We start from the raw sequence: 8,080 nt of genomic DNA, 5'->3' as shown, positions 1-8,080 counted from the left end.
TAACATCCACACACATACAACATACACAAATGAAAGGCCGCCGCTGTATCTGGAGGAGGAAATATTGGCTGTGACTCCCTGTGACTGATCTTGAGGTATCGCCCGCCCTTCTTTGGCCCAGGACGTGACTCGCCCCAAAATTGCATGATTACACCTCCATTCCCTGTAAGCTGGGGAGACTTTGTGACCAGGCCTGTTTTCTTCGTCTTGTAGTTTCTTTCTTTTTTTTTTTTTGCTTTTGTTCTTCCCTCTTCCTTTGTTTTATTGTTATCACTTAATGTATTGGTTCGTTTTGGCTCTTATTTCACGGTTTTTCTTATTTGTGTGTATTTTTTTTTTCGAACAAGGTATTTTCTCTCTCTCTCTCTCTCTCTCTCTCTCTCTCTCTCTCTCTCTCTCTCTCTCTCTCTCTCTCTCTCTCTCTCTCTCTCTCTCTCTCTCTCTCTCTCTCAATAAGAGGGGTCAATTGTCCTATAACTTTTTCCGGACTCATAATACCTATTGGCAGTAGTAGCAGTAGCAGTAATAGTAGTAGTAGTGGTAGTAGTAGTGGTAGAAGTTGGAACAGCGACAGCAGCAGCAGTAACAGTAGTAGTAGTAGTAGTAGTAGTAGTAGTAGTAGTAGTAGTAAAAGTCGTGGTAGTAGTAGTAGTACAGTAGCAGTAGTGGTTGTAGTTATAATAGTAGTGATTGTAGTAGTAGTGATTGTAGTAATAGTAGTATAGTAGTAGTAGTAGTAGTAGTAGTAGTAGTAGTAGTAACTATGATAATTATTACTACTTCTACTACTACTACTACTACTACTACTACTACTACTACTACTACTATAACTGCTGCTACTACTACTACTACTACTACTACTACTACTACTACTACTACTACTACTACTACTACTACTACTACTACTACTATTACTACTTCTACTGCCAATAATAACAACAACAACAATAATAATAATAATAATAATAATAATAATAATAATAATAATAATAATAATAATAATAACAATAATAATAGCAACAGTAATAATAATGGTGATAATTATTAAATATTTGACATAGAGAAGTGCAGCCACAACTTAATCAACGTTTGGAACATTTGATGTAAAAAGATACGATCAGTTAATGGAAATCAATGCGTCTCGGGAGAATTTCACGGTGCCCCTCAGCCACCACACCAGACGGGCTCACTGCTACTGGAGACGACAGTTTATAGGCTGATTAATCCACAAAAAGGGAGGAAATCTTCGCTGTCAGCTGCGGTCCGATGTGATTTGATTGGTTGGCGATGTTCATCTTTTCATATTAACCGAATATTGCTTAGTCAGATGCACCGCGGGTTAGAAAGAGGAGAGGAGGTGCCATTGGAGCTGCTGATGCCTTATTGATGTTCTGCTGGGAAATCAGAGTAACGCCATCTGGTTTTATGTACCTCCGCTTGATGTCACAGTGCTCGTGTCCCTCTGCTCCTGGCCGGGTCTCAGTTGTAGTAGGCAACGTGATGTAATCGTGATGTAATTCTCTTTAGTTCATTTATAATGTAATGTTTATGCGAACTTTAACTTAATCTAACGTGTTTATAAGAAATATGTATTATAATGGTCTGGTTTTGATTGCCAGAAAAATTAAATTCAAACGTTCATTTGGAAAACTCCCTCAATAATGATGATAGTAATGATAATAATAATAATAATAATAATAATAATAATAATAATAATAATAATAATAATAATAATAATAACGCAGTAGTAGCAGCACCAGTAGTAGTAGCACCAGTAGTAGTAGTAGTAGTAGTAGTAGTAGTAGTAGTAGTAGTAGTAATAGTAGGTAGTGATGTAATTAAAGTACAAGTAACAAACAACATAGTTAATTACAACACGACTTCCAGCAACACCACGGTCACCACGCCCACCACCACAAACAGCATAACAGCAGCAGCAGCAGCATCAAGAAAAGAACAAGATAAAAAAGATATATTGATATGCATTTCTCATCCAATAATTTCCTTCCTTTCTCTCCTTCTTCGAACTGAATTCAAGAAAGAAACAGCACAAGGAGTCGCGAACAAAGCAGCAATAATCAATACGTCGAAGAAAATACTGCTGGGATTCGAACCCTTATTACATCTCGGTGCCCTTGACCCCCGCCCCGCTGCTCCAGCGAGCCACGCGCGTCCGTCATTGCCGTCACCTAAAAACCGTTCCGTAAAAGGACGTAAAAAGACAAACTAGAGTCCCTTCTCTGTGTGTGTGTGTGTGTGTGTGTGTGTGTGTGTGTGTGTGTGTGTGTGTGTGTGTGTGTGTCTGTCTGTCTATCTGTGTGTCTGTCTCTCTCTCTCTCTCTCTCTCTCTCTCTCTCTCTCTCTCTCTCTCTCTCTCTCTCTCTCTCTCTCTCTCTCTCTCTCTCTCTCTCTCTCTCTCTCTCTCTCTCTCTCTCTCTCTCTCTCTCTCTCTCTCTCAAGAAGTTACTACAGAATTGTTTCTCACTAAGAAGTTACAGAATTGCACTTAACTAATATTGTACTTGACTAGCTGGCATGAGAGAGAGAGAGAGAGAGAGAGAGAGAGAGAGAGAGAGAGAGAGAGAGAGAGAGAGAGAGAGAGAGAGAGAGAGAGAGAGAGAGAATTGCCTTGACAATAGGGGAAAGTCTTATTAAAGAAATGTCCTGAGGGAGAATGATGCTGGGAAGGGAAGGCATGGGAAATAAGGCTGTGTGTGTGTGTGTGTGTGTGTGTGTGTGTGTGTGTGTGTGTGTGTGTGTGTGTTTGTGAGTAAGTGAGTGAGTGTGTGTGTGTGTGTGTGTGTGTGTGTGTGTGTGTGTGTGTGTGTGTGTGTGTGTGTGTGTGTGTGTGTGTTTGAAGATTTTCTTTGTTCGGTCAACTTTCCATCCCGTTCCTCTTTTGTTTCTGGAAATCTTACTTTCTTCTCTTTGATCCTTAATATTTCTTTAGAGAATGCTTTCTCTCTCTCTCTCTCTCTCTCTCTCTCTCTCTCTCTCTCTCTCTCTCTCTCTCTCTCTCTCTCTCTCTCTCTCTCTCTCTCTCTCTCTCTCTCACAAAATACCAATGAATTTTGTTTTGTTTATTTTACCTGTTTTAGCAATTTGTTTTTCTCATTCTCTTTCTCTTCTTTCTTCCCTCCTCGTTCGTTTCACTCTCTCAGACTCTCTCTCTCTCTCTCTCTCTCTCTCTCTCTCTCTCTCTCTCTCTCTCTCTCTCTCTCTCTCCTCCCTTCCCGGTCCCATATTTCTCGCAAGATGGAGAAACGAGGAAAAATTAGAGGGGGATGTTTTCAAGATGCTGATGGTTTAAAAATGTGAAGAAACGGAAAATAGTTTGCTGACTATGTTCTGTTTATTTGATGTTGATAATATTGAATCTTGTTGGAGAAATAATTAATCTGTACGTGACAATTGTATATTTTCATTGTGAGTTTGGATGTGCTGAGTTTTTTTTTTCCTATACTTTTATTTTTTTATGCAATGGTTTGTCTCTGCTGTCGATGTGACTGGTTGCATTAGGTTAGGTAAGGCTAGACGATGTTAGGTTAGGTTAAATAAAATTGCGTTCAGTGAGGTTATGTTACGTTAGATGAGTTTCGGTGATGTAAAGTAAACTTGGATTAGTTTAGTTTATTTAAAGTAGACGACATCCTATTAGGTTAGATTAGGTCAGGTTAAGTAAGGTTTGGTTAAGTTAGTTTAAGTTAGATTGCATTAGGTAAGGCTCACTCAAGTTAGGTCCTGCTAGGTTAAGTTAAGGTTAGGTTAGATTAGATACGATAGAGTTGGGTTAAGGTAGGTGAGTTAGGTAAGCTTAGATGAAATGATGTTACGTTTGGTACAGTTAGGTTAGGTATGGTTACGTTACATAAGATTAAATTACATTAGGTTGCGTTAATTCAAGCTTTAATTACTCCTAAGGGGATTTGTTTTACTTCAAGTCTCCTTCCCGGCCACCTTCGTCCTTCATCGCTCCCCTACCCAATATTAGCTTTTAATTAATCTTACGAGGCAGGTGAGCGAGTAGCGGCCGCAGTGTTGTGTTTGCCTGTGGCTAGAAAAAGAGACCCTCAGGTTGACGCTGAGTGAGGAGGCGGATGAAAAAAATATTTGTTTTTCCCTCTTTGTAGTAAATGTCATCTGTAACATTTGTGCCTGAGGGTGTGTGTGGATGGCGACGTGGTGGCGGTAGTAGTAGGAGTAGTGGTCGAGATGGGGGTAGTAATAGTGTTAGTAGTAGTAGTAGTAGCAGTAGTAGTAGTAGTACTTTTCCTCATAGTATTGGATGATTCTTTTGACCTCTGGGGACTGACACCTTCACTGAGTCTTTATCATAGGTTTTTGTTGTCCTTAGCCAAAGCAGTAGTAGTAGTAGTAGTAGTAGTAGTAGTAGTAGTAGTGGTAGTAGTATGAGTAGTGGTAGTAATGATAGTTAGTATTCGCGTTGTATTAACTGATCATAATGCTTGTTAATCTTCTATCATACTGCGTAGGAACGTGGTCACACACACACACACACACACACACACACACACAGACACACACACTTATGTTAATATAGTTTTCCATCTGATGTTACCTTCCTCTTTTGCTGCATTTCCTCTTTTCCTCCCACTCACTTCCTCCAGGCGCGGACATCCTCATTGGCTCCTGCAATTGAATTCCGACCCGGGAAGTAAGTTGGTAGAGGAGGAGGAGGAGGAGGAGGAGGAGGAGTTGGAGAGTTAGAAAGAGGAGGAAGGATAAAAGGGTTAAAAGTGGTGACATTCTCTCTCTCTCTCTCTCTCTCTCTCTCTCTCTCTCTCTCTCTCTCTCTCTCTCTCTCTCTCTCTCTCTCTCTCTCTCTCTCTCTCTCTCTCTCTCAAGAAACTACTACACAGATAACTTTTATCTCTTTGTTATATTACCAGTAGTATGCTGAAAGAGAGAGAGAGAGAGAGAGAGAGAGAGAGAGAGAGAGAGAGAGAGAGAGAGAGAGAGAGAGAGAGAGAGAGAGAGAGAGAGAGAGAGAGAGAGTCCCCTGTTTAAGCTGTATCACCTTCCATCTTCGTCCTCGCAGCGCAAACACGATAACGGGAGGCGCCGCTGCAGGATTCTCGCTGGGCTGGGTTAGTGTGCAGTGTAGGACCAGTGTAGGATTGCCTGGGATCGTGATAGGAATTGTGGGACCTCAGGTAGGTTACTGGATTTCTGTGGGATTTTTTAATGGATTTGGTCTATATATTTGTTTTGTCTCTTTTCGTGTTCCTGCTTTATGTGTCATGGAGAACAAAGTCTGTTTAACTTTCAGCTTAGAAAAAAAAAAAAGCAGTGAATGAGCGTCTTGATGCTCCTCTTTTGAAACAGTTTAAGTCACAGGAAGGAGGGAAAATAGAAACAGGTAGAGAGTTCCAGAATTTCTCACATGGACGCGTTTCATTTTAAACTCAGTAAGTCGTAAATAATTTGTTTCATTACGACATTTACTTTGACTTGTTCTCTTTCCTGCCATACGCTCACTTTCACGCAGTAGGTACGTGTTTTACCCTCTCCCGTTTTCTTTGGCTTGGATAGTTAAGTCTTTCAAGTTCAGAGGTATTTTTTCTTCCCTGAGGCATCATTCCTCACAACACTCAGCCGTCACCGTAGCTTCCATCCATTCACCTCCTCGCGTTCGTCTTCGTATAAAACTTGCGTCTCTTCGTTTATTTGTTTACGTGTCCTGAAGAGCTTCATGAAGAGACTACCTCCAATTTTCCTTCCTCCTGTGGCTTCAAAGTCCTGGTGAGTGAGGTACAAGTAAGAAAAACCCAACATTCAGAGTATTGGTTTGGGAAAAGGTTTAAAGAATTGCGAAATTGAGAAGTTGTGAGTGATCTTTTTGCTGTGACTGGAGAGACTAACTTTGGGAAGGTGGCCTCTCCATTAAGTAAAGATGATCCACGGAGTTATATCTGAGTTATTTCAGGAAAGGGATGAAATCTCAGTGAGGATCGTTCTTTACGTGGATAGTTTATTGAGAAAAGATTACCCGCATAGACGTTGCATTGGAGATTTAGTAATTCGAAGAAGCAGATAATTTCCTGATAAGATGGCTTCGCGTGGGCAGTCTCTCTCTCTCTCTCTCTCTCTCTCTCTCTCTCTCTCTCTCTCTCTCTCTCTCTCTCTCTGAAAAATATCCATCGAGTTACAAGTGACATTTGAAGAAGTCGATAAAGTTTAGCGGCGTCACGGTGGGCGACTCTGGTGCATTAGAAGACACTGCTAGTTACATTTGACATTAAGAGCAGGGAATTTTCAGCAGGATAAGATGGCTTCGCATGGGATGTTTTCTGTATTAAAAGAGCTTAGCCGGTGACTTATATACATTTGACATTTTATTTGAAGAGTCTTACCGAGTTTCACTATTTGCTTTGATTTCCTCTTTTCTGGTGACCTTCAGATCCTCTTGGGGAAGGTGACCTGGGCCGGGGGGAGAGGGGGAAGTAATCCGATTCCTCTTGGTTGGGGTACGGGTGGGCAGGGGGCGAGGAAGACTGCAGGGAGGGAAACAGGGGAAGGAGAAGGGAGGGAAGGGAGCTGTGCGGTCACCGAGGAAGGGGAGGGGAGGGGAGAGATGTGGATTAGTTGGAGGGGGAAAGGGAAGAGGGAGTTTGGGGAAGAAATCCATTTATGGGGAAGGTCCACTTGGTCCTTTTTCTCTTGCGCGTCAGAGAGAGAGAGAGAGAGAGAGAGAGAGAGAGAGAGAGAGAGAGAGAGAGAGAGAGAGAGAGAGAGAGAGAGAATTCTTTTAGGGTCATACAAAATTCGACTTCTACTGTGTCCCACCTGTTCCTCCTCCTCCTCCTCCTCCTCTTCCTTTTCCAACAAAATTTCTCTGTCTCTTGTGATTTCTTTCCTAATTTTCCTTTTCGATATTGTTCTTCCACTTACCTTCATTTCCTATAAAGTTTCCTATAAAGTCCTGTTCCTGATTGCCTTTGCTCTACCCCCCTTTTTTTTTATTTTGCCTATAATCGATTATCAATAAGAAAAGGAAGAAGAAGAAGAAGAAGAAGAAGAAGAAGAAGAAGAAGAAGGAGAAGGACAAGAACAAGAAGAAAAATATTAATTGATGTTTTTATTTATCCTTTCGTGTTTCCTCTGCTTTTTTTTTTTTTCCCTGCCGCTCATTCATTGTTTTCTCTCTCTCTCTCTCTCTCTCTCTCTCTCTCTCTCTCTCTCTCTCTCTCTCTCTCTCTCTCTCTCTCTCTCTCTCTCTCTCTCTCTCTCTCTCTCTCTCTCTCTCTCGGGTGTGTGTGTGTGTGTGTGTGTGTGTGTGTGTGTGTGTGTGTGCGCGTGTGTGTGTGTTTTATTGCTGCCATTTCCTTCTAAGTTCATTATCACCACTTCCTGATTCCTCATCCTTCTTCCATTTTTCTTCTCTTCCTCCTCTTCCTCCTCCTCCATCTTCTCCTCTTCCACCTCCACCTTCCTCCTCTTTCTCCTCCTCCATCTTCTCTTCCGCCTCGGTGTTAATGTTGTTGTTGTTGTTGTTGTTGTTGTTGTTGTTGTTGCTGTTTTGTATTATTGTTGTTTTCTTGTAGTAACAGTAGTAGTAGCAATAGTAAGTAGTAGTAGTAGTAGTAGTAGTAGTTGTTGTTGTTGTTGTTGTTGTTGTTGCTGATGGTTTGTCTTTCCGTCCTCCTCCCCTTTCTCCTCCTCCTATTCCTCCCCCTCCTCTTCTTCGTCCTCCTCCTCCTCCTCCTCTCCCTCTCCTCCTCCTCCTCCTCCTCCTCCTCCTCCTCCTCCTCCTCCTCCTCCTCCTCCTCCTCCTCCTCCTCCCCCTCCTCCTCCTCAACGTGGGCACGTGTTCAGCATTCCTTCTCCATCTGAGTCTAATACTCTTTTCCTTCTCGCCTCTTTCATCTTAACATATTTCTTCCTTAGATAAGAAAGAAAGAAAAACCGCCTCCGTAAAAATTCTCAACCACGTCTTTCCCGCTCATAATATTCCTCCTCTTTTTTTTTTTATTTTATTTTTTGTTTGATTTACCGATGGAGTTTGTTTCTTTAAAGTTAATTTTTTTTTTTTTTGTGTGTGTGTGTTTTTATCCTCCAC

Source organism: Scylla paramamosain, chromosome 23, assembly GCF_035594125.1.
Source record: "Scylla paramamosain isolate STU-SP2022 chromosome 23, ASM3559412v1, whole genome shotgun sequence".
Taxonomy (NCBI): Eukaryota; Metazoa; Arthropoda; class Malacostraca; order Decapoda; family Portunidae; genus Scylla; species Scylla paramamosain.
This window is presented reverse-complemented; position numbering follows the sequence as displayed.